The 13,355-nt window shown below is 41.4% G+C and overlaps 1 long non-coding RNA gene across 1 annotated transcript in view; it reads left to right on the top strand.

Annotated features, from left to right (window-relative positions):
• LOC121671298 overlaps positions 1-13,355 on the top strand; it is a 253,252-nt gene that overhangs the window by 36,602 nt on the left and 203,295 nt on the right. The window contains exon 5 of the long non-coding RNA XR_006018470.1: positions 3,038-3,132. This is a non-coding gene — a long non-coding RNA (uncharacterized LOC121671298). The remainder of the gene's footprint in view (positions 1-3,037; positions 3,133-13,355) is intronic.

Here is a 13,355-nt window from a genome sequence, read left to right as displayed (position 1 = left end):
AGGGCACTTCAGAGATGCTTTAATAAAGTGCGATTCTACAATGTTTTTAAGAAGACAAGAGAGAAAAAACAAACAAATGTTTACCTGATTTAATAATATAGTCTGCAAAGATCTTGACATCTGTTTTTAATGGTAACTGAAAGCTGAGGGACTTGTGGAAATTGAACTGTGTGGGTAGAATCGGAGGAATGTTCTTTAATGCCATATCCCAGGATGTGAGCTGACAAAGCTGGTTTCTATGTAAATGCATAAGATGCAAGCTTTTTTAAGCCATATGTAAAAAATGACTGAACCACTGGCAAATGTTCCAAATGCTCCAAAAGTTCAAAGATTTGCTCCATTTAGGCCCCCTGCAATTCAGAAAACTATTGAAATTTTTCTTTGCTATCTCTGGACAAATCCCCTTGCCTGAATGCAGCCTGCTCCACGTTCTCTTGCTTTGTCTCATTGCTGATCTGAATCAGCTTCACTCGAGCTCTCCTGTAGTGCTTGGAGGATCTCTGTCCGTCTGGCCTGGCAGGCTGCTGCCACGGATCAGGCCTGCACAGGGACTTTCCTCAGGATTCAGGATTGGAAAGGTACAAAATCTGCTCAGTGCCTCTGCCCATGAGGAAGCCCACTAGCAAGCAAGATTTGGAGACAACCCAGTTAAGCATTACTGCTGAAAACACAACTGCGTATTCCACAAAACATCAGCAAAGGGATCCCCCCACACCTTTTAGAAAAGAAACAGCTGGATGATTTTATGATGATATATATCCAGGTGGACCTGGCTCTGGAAAATGTGATTTGGTTTATGCTGTTGAGAAAAGTCAGGTTCCAAGATAATTTTATCAGTGTATTCATAATTCTATGAGCATGACCCCTGACATAATCTACCTACCCTCCTCCTTAGATCTTGTTTTTACAGGTACACTGGAGACCAAGAGATTAGAACCTAACTCAACAAAGTAGGACAAAGCACAATGCAGTGGGCTAGTGCCACAGAATAGCTGAGTATCCCACATGTCCTGGGGACAGATCAGTACCAAGCTGCTTGGAGAAGCCCTTCTGTGCCTCAACTGGTGCAGTATATGTCAACTCACACAGAGGCAAAGGAAAGCAGCTACAATGTAAAAGTTAACTTGTAGAAACCATTTCTGAAAGAGTCAAACAGAAATAACTTTTATTGCAGTCTTGCTTTAATACTTGACAAATTAAAAATGCTCCTTCTTTTACATATCCTTTTTGCATAAGCATGTAGTTTCCAACTGAAATGTTTTTATATCTGATGCAATCTCTTAATGGGAACTGGTTTTCTTCTAAAACAAGACAAAGCAAAAGTGTCTAAAATAGTGCCTTTATTAGTGCTTTGTTACTTAAAACATTGATCAGTAGCTCCATATACTTCTTGATTGCAAACGGTGTGCTCATGTTAATACTGCAAAATGTTTTGGGTAGTACAGATGAAGAAGTGTGTCACCAATGAAATGTACATTAGACAGTTGTGTTGTGTTGTGACATTAGGCTATTGCAGTTTAATTCTGTTATCTGGCCAGCTGTAGTATTCTGATGGGACTGGGGAAGATAAGGTTACAGGAAGAAGCTGATACGAGAAAACCTCATGCGCTGCATTAGATTGAGTGGGTCAAATGCATGGAGTTGTATATAGATAAAGAAGTCTGTTCTTGTTGGTTAGCAGCTACTTCTGTTATGGAGCAGAGGAAAAGACAGTGCTGCTTCATCCGTGTTTCAATCCAGTAGGAGTCAATTCCTCATCTAAGCTTTAGTGATTGTTTATTCAATGTGACATGATGTCTTTGGGAAGAGTGACATAAAAGGAAATGACGTTTGGAGAGGAAAATGCCACTTGACCTCAGAGCCTTGTCCCCCCTTAAGTTTTTCTTTATCCCCACTTTTCTGTTTTGTCACTAGATCCTTTAATCCCTTCTCTCTCCATAAAAGTGCCAAGATGTCTCCAAACCACTTAGACTGCAGTGTTTCCATGTTCTTAACTGGCAACTAATACCATGAGTTCATTATTCTGACCCTGAGTGAAATAGTTTGAATTTCCGGTATACACAATTATTTTGGGTTATGACTTCTGACTTTTGAACCCCTCACCAGAATGCACCATTTAAATCTCTTCATCAGCTCTGAGTGCTGTCACTGGGTCAACTCGGTGTCAATATTCCTCTAACAGCATGATGCTACTCAGAATTTCTTTCTACGTCTTCTCTTGGAACAACTGTGGCAAAATCTGGAATCTTCCGTTCAGAAGGCGTGATTCTTTCACTATTATTCATGTTCTCCAGGAGTCATGGGATTGTTTACAGCATATGGGACAGTTAGGTGCTTTTGGAAAAGTAAACTGGAGTCAGTAACTAATAGTCCTTGTTGTGTATTTCATGCTCTCTGCAGCGGTGCTGGGCTGCATTCTGCTCTCATCTGCAGCAATACAAGTAGTAAGCAGCGCAAGCAATTTTAGTACATGATCTGAGTGCAAAAAGAGGTATAACTTCAGAAAGCTGATCTGCTGTCATTCCTCTGTGTAGTAAATATATTCTATATGCATTTTGTTTTCAGTTTATAAAACATCTTCAATTTCAAAAATATAATTAAAAATTAGCAGATATTAAATACCCAGTCACTGCATGTGGAAAAAGATCATCTGATTTATCTTACTGTTTCTTTCACATATTTTGCTCTGTAGCTGTAGGAAGTAATATGATATTAAAGAGTAATTTTCCTTCCCGTTGCTTCATCCATTTATTGTATTATATTGTCAAGTACTCCTGTAAAATAAACTAGCAGCCCAGGCTCACTTAATTCAGCCAAATACTAATCTACCAGTATACACCTTTAGTGAAGCCTGATTTGGTGGAAGGGAGTTCAATTGAGGGTGCAAAATGGACATACAGATGGATTCCCAGATGGAACTGTTTTGAAGTTTGTGTAAAAGCAGATAGTAATCTGAAATGTACTCTCAGCCAAAAAAGACCAGAAAAGGACTTACACCACTGAAGTGGTATTTACTAATTTTTATTTCCTTCCTTAGCTTACTATCAGCCATGGGAATTTACAAGTTTTCCAACAAGACTGAAGAAATCCAGGAAACCACAATGACAGATCCACTTGAAACAACCATTTCATGTGAGTGAGCTGAAACAATACAAACTTTTTTTTTATCAGTGGCTGAAGATGTCTGTTGAAAACATCACTAATACCACAAAGTTCAGTATAATTAAAAGAGTGTTCCTCATGCGCAGCTGGCAGGCACTTGTTGGCATCAGTATTTTTTTTAAGTGAAGGCCACTGTAAGCAATCCACTTCTCTCAGAAATGAGTGTAAGATTAAAAGTTTTGGGCACATTCTTTAAATAAGTGATTTGTTTTTCTCTTTAAACATTAATTTATAAACATAAGATCTTCTAAGAAAATAAAACCTTGCTTCCACTGGGCATACACCTTCCTTTTTCAATAATCCAGTACCCCATCTTTGTATTGTAAACTTGCTGAAACTCAAGAAACTACTTTCTACTACTTATTAATTCTATAGGAAACGTTCAGAGCCTGGCTTTGAGAAACAGTGTGGTATTCACTTCTTCTCCATTCAATTCCAATACAAAATTCTGGGCAAAGAACCTGTCAGTGTGGTAGTCCAGTGCAGAGATATAAGTATCTTTATTTGTCCCACAAACTGTTATTATGGGTTGAGATGGAGAAAGATTTTTGTCAGAGTGAATCTGAGATCACAAGCTGAACTTCCAAAGCAAGAAAAATAAAATAAATTGAGCACAATTTATGTGTAAATCAGTAAGATACAAGCAGTGTGGAATCTCAAGTGGAATACTGGTGGGAATAGGCAAACTACTGTAGTTAGTGAGGTACTACTGTATATCTGAGCATGTGGGTTTTAGATTGCTTTTGGAAAATACTCTTTGTCAGCTATGCTATCCTTCTCTCTCTTTTTTTTTTTTTTTAATGCTTTGCTGAGTCTTCTGCTTAGTCTACTTTAGGTCTCATGACTGGAAGTTTCCTTGACTGCTGTCTGCAGATGATAACAGTATCATAACAATATCACACAAAGCCGACACAGTGATGCCCATTCCAAGTATGTTTTTTGGAGTAGAGCTTCATTTAGAACACGTTTTTGGTGCAAACAAAGGCGTATGGGCCCACACTCTGGCTTTTTCAAGCAGCTTTTTTGCTGGTTTCCACAGCATGGTTGGTAGTATGTTCACCACCAAGAGCTATTAATTCAATAGCATTGAGATTGTTTCCCATAACACAGTACTCCATTGCTTCCTTGTTAAAAATAATCATGTGGGTTTTTTGTAGGTTACAAGCAGTTCTTGGAATTTTGTAATTTCCTTGGAAGATGCCTATAATTATAAGGCTTAATTGGCTTATTAGCTTGTCTTGTAACTCTGCCTGCCCTTTAAAGTTTCAGCTTTTTTTCCAGATGTTGCTCAGTAGAGTGTCATTTTGTACTTATTTCAATTTTTTGGATGCTTGGTGATAAATTCTTCTTGGTTTTGAATCTAGTTTAAATAACTGTGCCTATATAGAACATAGTTTGCCCTGTATAAGATATTGTACTGGAACCAATGTACACAGAGCTGAAATGGCTAGCAGGCCACAGCATAATAAATCAGAATGATTAATCAGCCTCCTGGGACACAGATGAGTCAGCTCAGGTCAAGACACTTCTGGGAAAACTAGATAGCTGGTAAATGTATTACCAGCTGACTATCAAAGTCCCTGTGCCATACCAGGAAATATACCTGCCTTGGGCAATTCTTCCGTTTCTGCAATGACAGAAGCAAACAGTTGTTAAGAATGCTCTCCTTCTCTCTATTCCTTGCTACCTATTCTGGCAAGTCTAACAAATTGCTTCTCCATGCCATCCTCTGTATTTGTGGGCTAACAACACAGCTTTTTGTTAGATGCAGTACTATTTGCAGTGTAACATGCAGCCTTTTAATCTTCTAGTAGACAAGAAGTAGAGTTACCTCATGATCTTTTAAAAGTTGTTTATTTAATCATCTTTTTGTCTTCTATCAAATGGAGTCCAGACTCTGATTTCAGAATAATGTGGGAACATCTTCTTTTACTGTACCACATTCTATTATGATATACAGAATTAAAGCCTATGCTCCCACCTGAGTAAGGCTTACATAGTTTGCTCCATAATGGGATGTGAGACCAAACCCCCATCTGTTCTCATCATTGTCTCTTCCTTTTCATACTGGTAATTAAGGGGACCTGTTAGGGGCTAAACACTGATGCCTCAAGGTAAAGATGTTTCTTAAAATCAGCTGGAAACACCCACAGCTCCTTTTCAATTTGACAGGCAGAGCTGATCAGCAGCTCCACAAGCCCCTTTGCCTGTATATTTTGTTTTTGTAACTACTCCCCAAATAAAATATAAATTCTTTCAATCTTAGTCTTTTTCATATCATCTTATTTTAGATCTCTCTAGATATGCCACAAACAGGGAGGGCCTTGGTGATTTGTCCATGATCTCACCTGGGATGAATTTACTATGGAGTCTGTTAGCTACCTTTTCTCCTTCCCTTCCCTTCGCTTTTGCCTATTATCACTTCCCGGCAGAACCTGTCAGCCAGGATCTGTTGAACATCATAGGTGGATCCAAGTCTGATCTAATCATTTGCATCCATTTTTTTTGCCCCTGAAGCTTTGGATAGTAACCTCATTCCAACGTGTTCTCTTTATCTCGTGTGTACCTGTGTGTCAGAGGTGTAGCATCGTCCAGAGATTTGGGACGAATGGAGCTGATGGGAGTGGAGCTGTCTGGAAATGTTCCACTGATGCCAAGGTCTGCAAAAACAGATCTGTTGAGGCTGAAATATTTGGAATTACTTGCATTTTTGCTGAATTGCTGCAGCCTTGCTAGAAAATACAATCTTGCATCTGGCATATGGCTGCCTTGGGAACATGATCCCAATGCCTCTTGGAGTCTCAGATCTCACAGGCTGACTGATAGTGGCCTGCCCTGCATCAGGAGACTTTGAGAACTCCAGAGAGGAGCAGCCCACCCAGGCAATGTGCTCTGGAAGGGGTTCCTTGTGTTTGGTGCTCTTCCAGCTTTGGAGACAGCGATCTCAGAATCCAGATACTCAGCCTTGTGTGTGAGTATATTCTTTGTCAAAGCCCTAAACAAGGAACTGAACACATTTCTATTCCTACAGGGTGTTACCTTCTTTGTGTTTGCTTCTTCAAATTCCACCAGGACAGACATTTACATAAAGAGTAATTGTGACCTGGAATTTTACCAGTGAATATATGTATTTCAGAATTTGTGTTCTGGGAGCCATATTAGTCTTAATGCTTGCTTTTGAATGAAAGGCTTGTTTAACTTACCAACCCAATGTGAGTGCACCCGTTGTCTCTTACAGTGAAGAAGTTGCAGCTGAAGATACATATCTGATAATAATTTTGACTTCTTGCTGTTTGAGATATAGGCCTATAAGGTCTTTCATGATACATATGAGAATTTTGCAATGTGTGGACAACAGCAAACATGGGAAAAAAAGTTCACATTATTTGGTTAGAGCCAGTCTTTACATGCCAGTGATGTTCAGCTAATGAATAACTTAGTGCAAATAGGTAAAATTATCCACAAAGCAATATATTTGTATATATAGCCCCTCATTGCTGTTTTGGTCACTTATCTGCCTTGGCCAGAACCACACTTTCTAAACGTATGAAAAACTTGGATTTGTTTTACAAGAAAAAAAGGTTTTATTACAAGAGTTTGTTTATTTCGCTCTGGTAGACATCATGAAGGATTTGGTATTGCTGCATCAGATAAGTGTGATTCTTAGGTTTTTCTGACTAATCTTTTTGAAGCTCAATATTTAGAGAGCTTGGCAATGGGTATTTAACAAACATTAAGGTAAGATAAATGTCCCGTGGCCTGTACAAGGTTCTGTTTCCTAGGCAGCATGGGATTCTAAACCTTCAGGCAGATAAATCACATATATGGCTCCTAGGAGATTCAGATGTTAAACTGATCCTCTCCTGATGATAAAGCTCAGTTAAGAATCCCTTAAAGATTTTAAAATGGAGGCCTCAGTCCTACAGGCACATCAATTCACTGGCTTCTGCTAAGGATTTACATGAAAACAGGTGTCCCCTCATATGTAAACAGGGCAGGATTGAAATAGATTCCACCTTATTTTGGTTTCTGGGAACCTTTTACCTGAGAGTATGGAAAACTGGTGTTACAGCCATATGGATACTGTTCTCAATGGCATAAAATCCCAGTAGTCTACAGAAATTGAATCTGACTGGTACTTTTGTCTGACTGAACAGACCTAGTTATCACCTACCATTATTGGGTTTTTTTCGATTGCAGCTGCTGTGAATGGGACTTTAGAAATACAAGGAATAATGTCAATGCCACAGAGTATATGCCTGAAATTGAAATGCTCTCTTGGTCCTGTGGATTTTAATTTGTAACCTGGATCTTAACTCTATTAAAAATCCAGGTAGAAGTATCCTTCTGGCTTCAAACATCTCTTTTGGACTCATTTCTTGCAAACAGAACTGCTCTATTAGAAGGCCCTTCCACAGAGAACTCTTTGTAGGATGAGGACGGTAAGCAAGCTGTGACAGAAATGCCAGCTGTGACATAGGATTGCGTGTCAGTGCTGTGGGAAGATGGCAGAAGAGCCTAGTTCCTGTGCAGCACTTCTCATTCATAGATTTTTTGAGTGTCATTTTACAGCAATATCCCAAGGTTACTCAGCAGATAAGTGACACAGCTGGAAATGAAGTCCAGGTGTCCTGAGCCCGAGTCCACTGCTCCATCCATCCTGCCTCCAAAGAAGCAATGTTTGCAAAGAGCAATAGGAAATGCCAGATTTGCCTTGTGTTTCACCCCTGCAAAGGAATGCTAGGTCAGCAGTATTTATTTTCTTATCTTGATCTCCCTAATTTTTACTTTTTAAAGAGCTGTCTCTGTAATGGAGCTTCTTGCAAACTCAAAACATGTTGGTAGAGGTTGGAAAATTTCTTGCAAGTTACTGATGCTTGTAACATGATGATTCCCAAACTTTGCCTGTGGAGCCTGGAAAATGGTAGTGGGAGGAAGTGATCTCCTGGCAGCATGTCAGCTGTGGTCCCGTGTGCTGTTCTGATCCCACAGGTGACTGGATTTGAGAGTAAAGCATGGCTCGTCCTGCCTCTGCCCTGGGTTGGATTTTACGCCTCTGCCCCTGCTCTGAAGGGAATGCTTTAGAGGTACGAACTCACTGTCTGTTTCCTGGTCTGGAGCTGAACAGATTACTGGACATAAAAGCCCCATCACCCATTGCTACGAATCTATTAAACATCTCCAGTTAACCATACAGCCTCCTGCTTCAGCAGCTGAGCATGTAAATTTCTGTGACCAAATAACTGCACAGTTAACTGCTTTCACATGTGCTCCCACCGTGCCCATCTCAAAACGCAAAATCCTAGCCCGGCTTTGCCCCATGGGCAGCTGGACGGTGACCAGGACACGGCTCTTTGGGAGGCTGGATGGGGCACCCTGCAGCCTTACTACTGCCTGGGCACGGGCAGAGGATGTGTGGGCAAAGGCAACCTGGTGACAGCAGCACTTCTGTCTGTACCTCGTCCTCCTCTCCCTCCCGCACGCTACAAGAGCCGGTGGCTGCTGTGGGAGGATTTCCCAGGATCCGATCCTGCTGGAGCTGGGCAATAGGGCTCATGGCGGCTCCCCTGGCATGGCCCGGTGTGTTCTGTGGTGCTCCCCCCAGCCCCACAACACCTGTGCGAGAGGAAACTGCTTTTATTTTTCTACCTCCGGGGCTGCGGGCAGGTTTTGTTCCAAGCAGAACAACGCTCTGAGGGGCGAGGAGGTTCCCCCGGCTGCCCCTGCCCGGGCTGGCAGGAAGGGGCTGTGAGAAGCCGGCCGCGCTCGGCACAGAAGGGCCGCGTCCCCCCGGGCCGGGACCCCGCGGCTGAGGCGGCGCAGGCGGAGCATGTTTGCCTTGGCAGCTGCCGCGAGCGAGCCGCTGGCCGCCGGCCAGGCCCTGATGTTTCCTCTCGCCCTTGTTCGCTGAGGCATTCAGGAAAACAATCGGGAACGATGAGGGCTTTCCCGTTCCGGTGGCGCCGGCCAGCGCAGCCCGGCCTGGGGACCTGCCACCGGCCACCTCCGCGCTGGGGCTGGGGGTCGGGTAGTGTTCAGTGGCTTGCTTTGAAATAAAAAAGCCCCTCGCCGCGGTGGTGCGATGGGTATAAAGTCTGTGCGTGAAGCAGGCCGCAGGCTGCCCAAGATGTCAGCTATGCCGAGGAAATCCTATGGAACACAAACAAATAAGGACAGAAATGCTCAAATTACCTGCCGTTTGCTTTACCTGGGGCACGGCAGCAATAAACGTGAACTCAAGGAAACTTGGCAAGCCCCTCCTTGTACAGATACAACCACACCAATTGTAATGGAACCAGCCAGGTGCTGGGAATGCCTCTTCACAGCTCTGGGACTGCCTGAGACTTAGCAGGATCCTGATTTCCCTTGCGGATCTGAGCCTGTGGGCCAGACTGGGCACAAACAGGCAGTGACATGTTCCTGATGCCACGGTAATTCCGTGTGAGCCAGGACAGACTCCAGAGGAGTTCACCAGCCCTCACTAATGGCACTTACGGAGAAGTGCCCACCTTGAGTCACTACAGCCCAGAGAAGATGGGCATCTGGGAAAGAAGCAGCTTCCAGGGCTGGTGTATAGTAGTAAAAATGGAGTCGGGACCTTGTCTGCAGAGTGTTTGCTGGCCTCTTGCTACTTCCCCACACCACAGCTTGTACCTGCTCTCCTGCTCCCAGGAAAGAGCTGCTTGTTGGGCGAAGCCTTGCATGTGCAGATGAGGCATTTTCAATGTTGCAGCTTAAGTTTTGGGGTCAAATTTAAAGGTGTTTCCTTGTTCAAGAAGCAGGAATGCTAAAACTAGCATTGAATCTTTAAGTGGTGTCTCTCATCAGGAGCCTGTACACAAACGACCATTGTTACTGGAATGAGCTTTTTCTTTTCAAGTAATGATCCCCTGATATCTAACTACAGGAATCTGTGTTGGAAGAACTGGAGCCTCAATGACAGGTGCTCTGGTTAGACAGGAGCACATCCATTTTTCCAATACAGATGCAAAAGCCTTTGACATATTGCAGCCTAAATAAATTTTTATTTTTATTTTAATGACATTTGAAAAGCACCTGAATTATTTTGAAATGGGTTTCGTTCTAAAACAGTCTCAAGAGCACAAGCTGCAATTTTCGGGTGTACTCTTCTTCCACATCAGAAGGAAGTTGCAGGTAGAAGCTACCTTGAGCTAAAAAATTGCACAGTTCTTGTTGCTGTTCGGGCTGGAGAGGGATGTACTGCATGTTTCTCTTTCGGGCTGAACAGTTGTATCTCACATCCAGCAATACCAACAGGGAGTTTTAAAAAGCAGTCTATCCTGAGTGTCATGCCTTTTCATGCTTGAAGAAACACTAGGAACTCTGTCTCGGTTCCAGTGAGTTTGTAATGTTCCTTTATCTCTTATGTTTTTCTAGAAATTGTGGCAGTCCATGAAATGGACTTCATTTCGGAATTATAAACCCTGAATTCAAATTTTATCACTTCTTGGAGTTTAACAGAGCACTAGGTTTGCAATTTTATTCACAAAGCTATGGATCATTGCAATTGCTTCCTACTATTTGACAGCTTCCTTTTTAGAAATTTCAACACTCCAGCTATCTGCCTTCAGCAGTGTATGATTCTAATCACTGATATGATTTCATAATCCTCCTTTAATTCAGCAAACATTCCAGATTATCAACATACGCGATTTGTATTTTGGGAGAGCACAGTGCAGCAAAATTTTCCTGTTGTCAGGCTTTGGGCTTTGTAGCTGAAAGGTACATATTGTTAACCAGGGGTAATTTCTTAGATGTAGTTTATAAATATGTGTAACTGTTTTGGGTTGTAGAGATGACATTCCCTTCAATGAATGTAAGACATAAAGCTGCAGAGTTTAAAGCCAAATTCAGCAGGAAGAAAGAAAATTACTTCCATATATCTTCTGTATGTCATTAAATGGAAAATGAGACAATTCTTCCATACATCTGAAAATGAAATAAAAAGACCTATTCTCCTCAGTTTCTGCAGATAACTTCAGCTAATTTTTGTGGCAGTTATGCACATTGATGGGAGAAAAGATGCCTCAAGTAGGATGATACGGTATGCATATATTACTAAATAAAATACTCATTTTACTTAGGATAATCCGTCTTTGTTCCAGATAGATGTAGGCATTCTTCTTAAAGCAAGTGTTTCAGTTGTCAGGATGACTTGATACATTTGTTCTTTGATGTCAAATTCAGTTGCATCACTGTGGAATGGTTGCTACAGAAACGCCAGCCCAGTTTTTAAATGTATTGAGTTCACTCCTTATTACTTAGAAAAGCTGGATTTGATGTCTTTCCTGTAAAAAGTTCATAATAAAATGGGTAAAACCTCTAAAACTGCAGCAATACGCATGGAAAAAGTACCCAGATAGTGGGATCAGAGACAATAAGGAAAAAAAGCAATTTAGAGTCCAACAAACAAAATCTATCTCTTGAAAAAATGCTCCCTGTTGTAATTGAAACCAGAGCTAAATTAGATCAATACCAAAATATTAAAGTGTGCCAAACCTGTTTTCTGTAGGCTTTGCTATAATTGGATTCTGATGCAAGAGATAGCTTAAATAGGCGAAGTCTGTTGACTCAAGACCATGATTATTCATAGAAAAAGAGCTTCCTGCTAAGGTATACAGTACATTTATCCAATGTTTCTTGAAGAATTAATACATTTCTATCCTTCCCTTCCATGCTGATGCATTTGAAGTCCATATCTTGCCTACAGTAAATCTCTGTCTTGCTTAACAAGAAACTATTTCACTGTATAAGCGAGGCATATTGACAACAGATTTAACTCAGACAACTCAGCTTTATTCAATCAGAAGAATGCTGGCCTGGTTTCAGGTTTCTGGGATACAGGCACAAATGGACATGCCCCAAGTAGAATCCATTTGTTTTCCCATGAATGCACCTAGTAGGAGGTCAAATAAAAATAAATATTTTGGCTCTTCAGAGCAAGATAGATTTCTGGAGTATTTGTGATTCAGACTGGAAATGTGATTACAACAAGCAGAGGTAGCATCTGAAATATGTTCTGTTGAGAGTGGAAAAAAAAGCATTGTTTTTTCTCTCTCTCTCTGTTTTAAGCTGTGGTTATGCCTTGTCTTTACTAATCAGGTTTATGAGAATAACTACATATATCTTTATGTGGCTCACCTCTTTGTAGACGCTCAGGAGTTGAGGAAAAATAGCCATTTGTGTAGTCTTTTAGGATTTTTTTTTAATGTCGGTATAACTTATGCAAAGGAGTAGTTTATTGACTTCCCCTGTGATAGTAAGAATAAATCAATTTAGATACAGTATACTAGGGGCCCCAGATTCTCTGTGGAGTTCCACCAAACAATGAAATAAATTGTGCAAGGGCAATTTGTCCCTAATGTTTTTGGCTATTTGATTTTGTTGAGGTTTTGCCAGTATTATTTAGATATTCACTGTAATTTATACTGCCGTGTAAAAACACCCAGCATATTTGCCTGCAGGGGAGTGAGTGCTCTCTGAAACAGTCCTTTGAACATAATAGAAGTGAAATCCCCAGGTAATAAAAAAAATCCCTGGCTTTTATGAATAATGCATTTGTGGAACGGGGGGAGAGGAAGTGCTTTTTAGATTTATTCCCCCCCTCTGCTCCCCACTCAACCTGTTGGCAGAAATAAAGTCTAGGTTGGGAGCGGGTTCCTACATTGTGAATGTGCTCTCAGGCACTTTTTTTAAGGTCCTGGCCTAAATGCTGCAACACAACCAGACACTAAATACTGGTAATTCTGATTTATTTGTTTGTTTGTTTTTAAAGTCTGTGGGTGTCTCCCCCTGTGTATTGACCATCTGGTTGTGGGTTAGGCTGTTTGGGATATGCCTGGCATGCTGAAAAGCAACACAAAATTGCAAAGTGATTGGAGGCCCATTGAGGATGGTTTGTTTGGGGTCCTCAGTGAGCTTTGACAGAGAGCAGGTGTTGTGATGATAAATTCAGAATGGGGTTGAGGATTTTTCTCTTCAGCTGGTAAGTGTGTGGGAAATGCTGGAGGCGCACTGTAAAAATAAATGATTCTTATTCAGGAGATACTGAAATGGAAACACTTTTGTGTCACAATCTCAATGGGAAAACTGTTGGAGGATTTTAATGGATTTCACCCCATAGCAGTGGTTTGGGTTCAGCACAGGAAGGTCCAAACTCAGAGCTGAATTTT

The sequence above is a fragment of the Corvus kubaryi genome, unplaced genomic scaffold (genome assembly GCF_017639235.1).
Source record: "Corvus kubaryi isolate FWS band 111438036 unplaced genomic scaffold, C.kubaryi_AGA036_p1.0 37397, whole genome shotgun sequence".
Classification (NCBI taxonomy): Eukaryota; Metazoa; Chordata; class Aves; order Passeriformes; family Corvidae; genus Corvus; species Corvus kubaryi.
The sequence above is the reverse complement of the archived record's forward strand: the minus strand, read 5'-3'. Positions and strand labels throughout refer to the sequence as shown.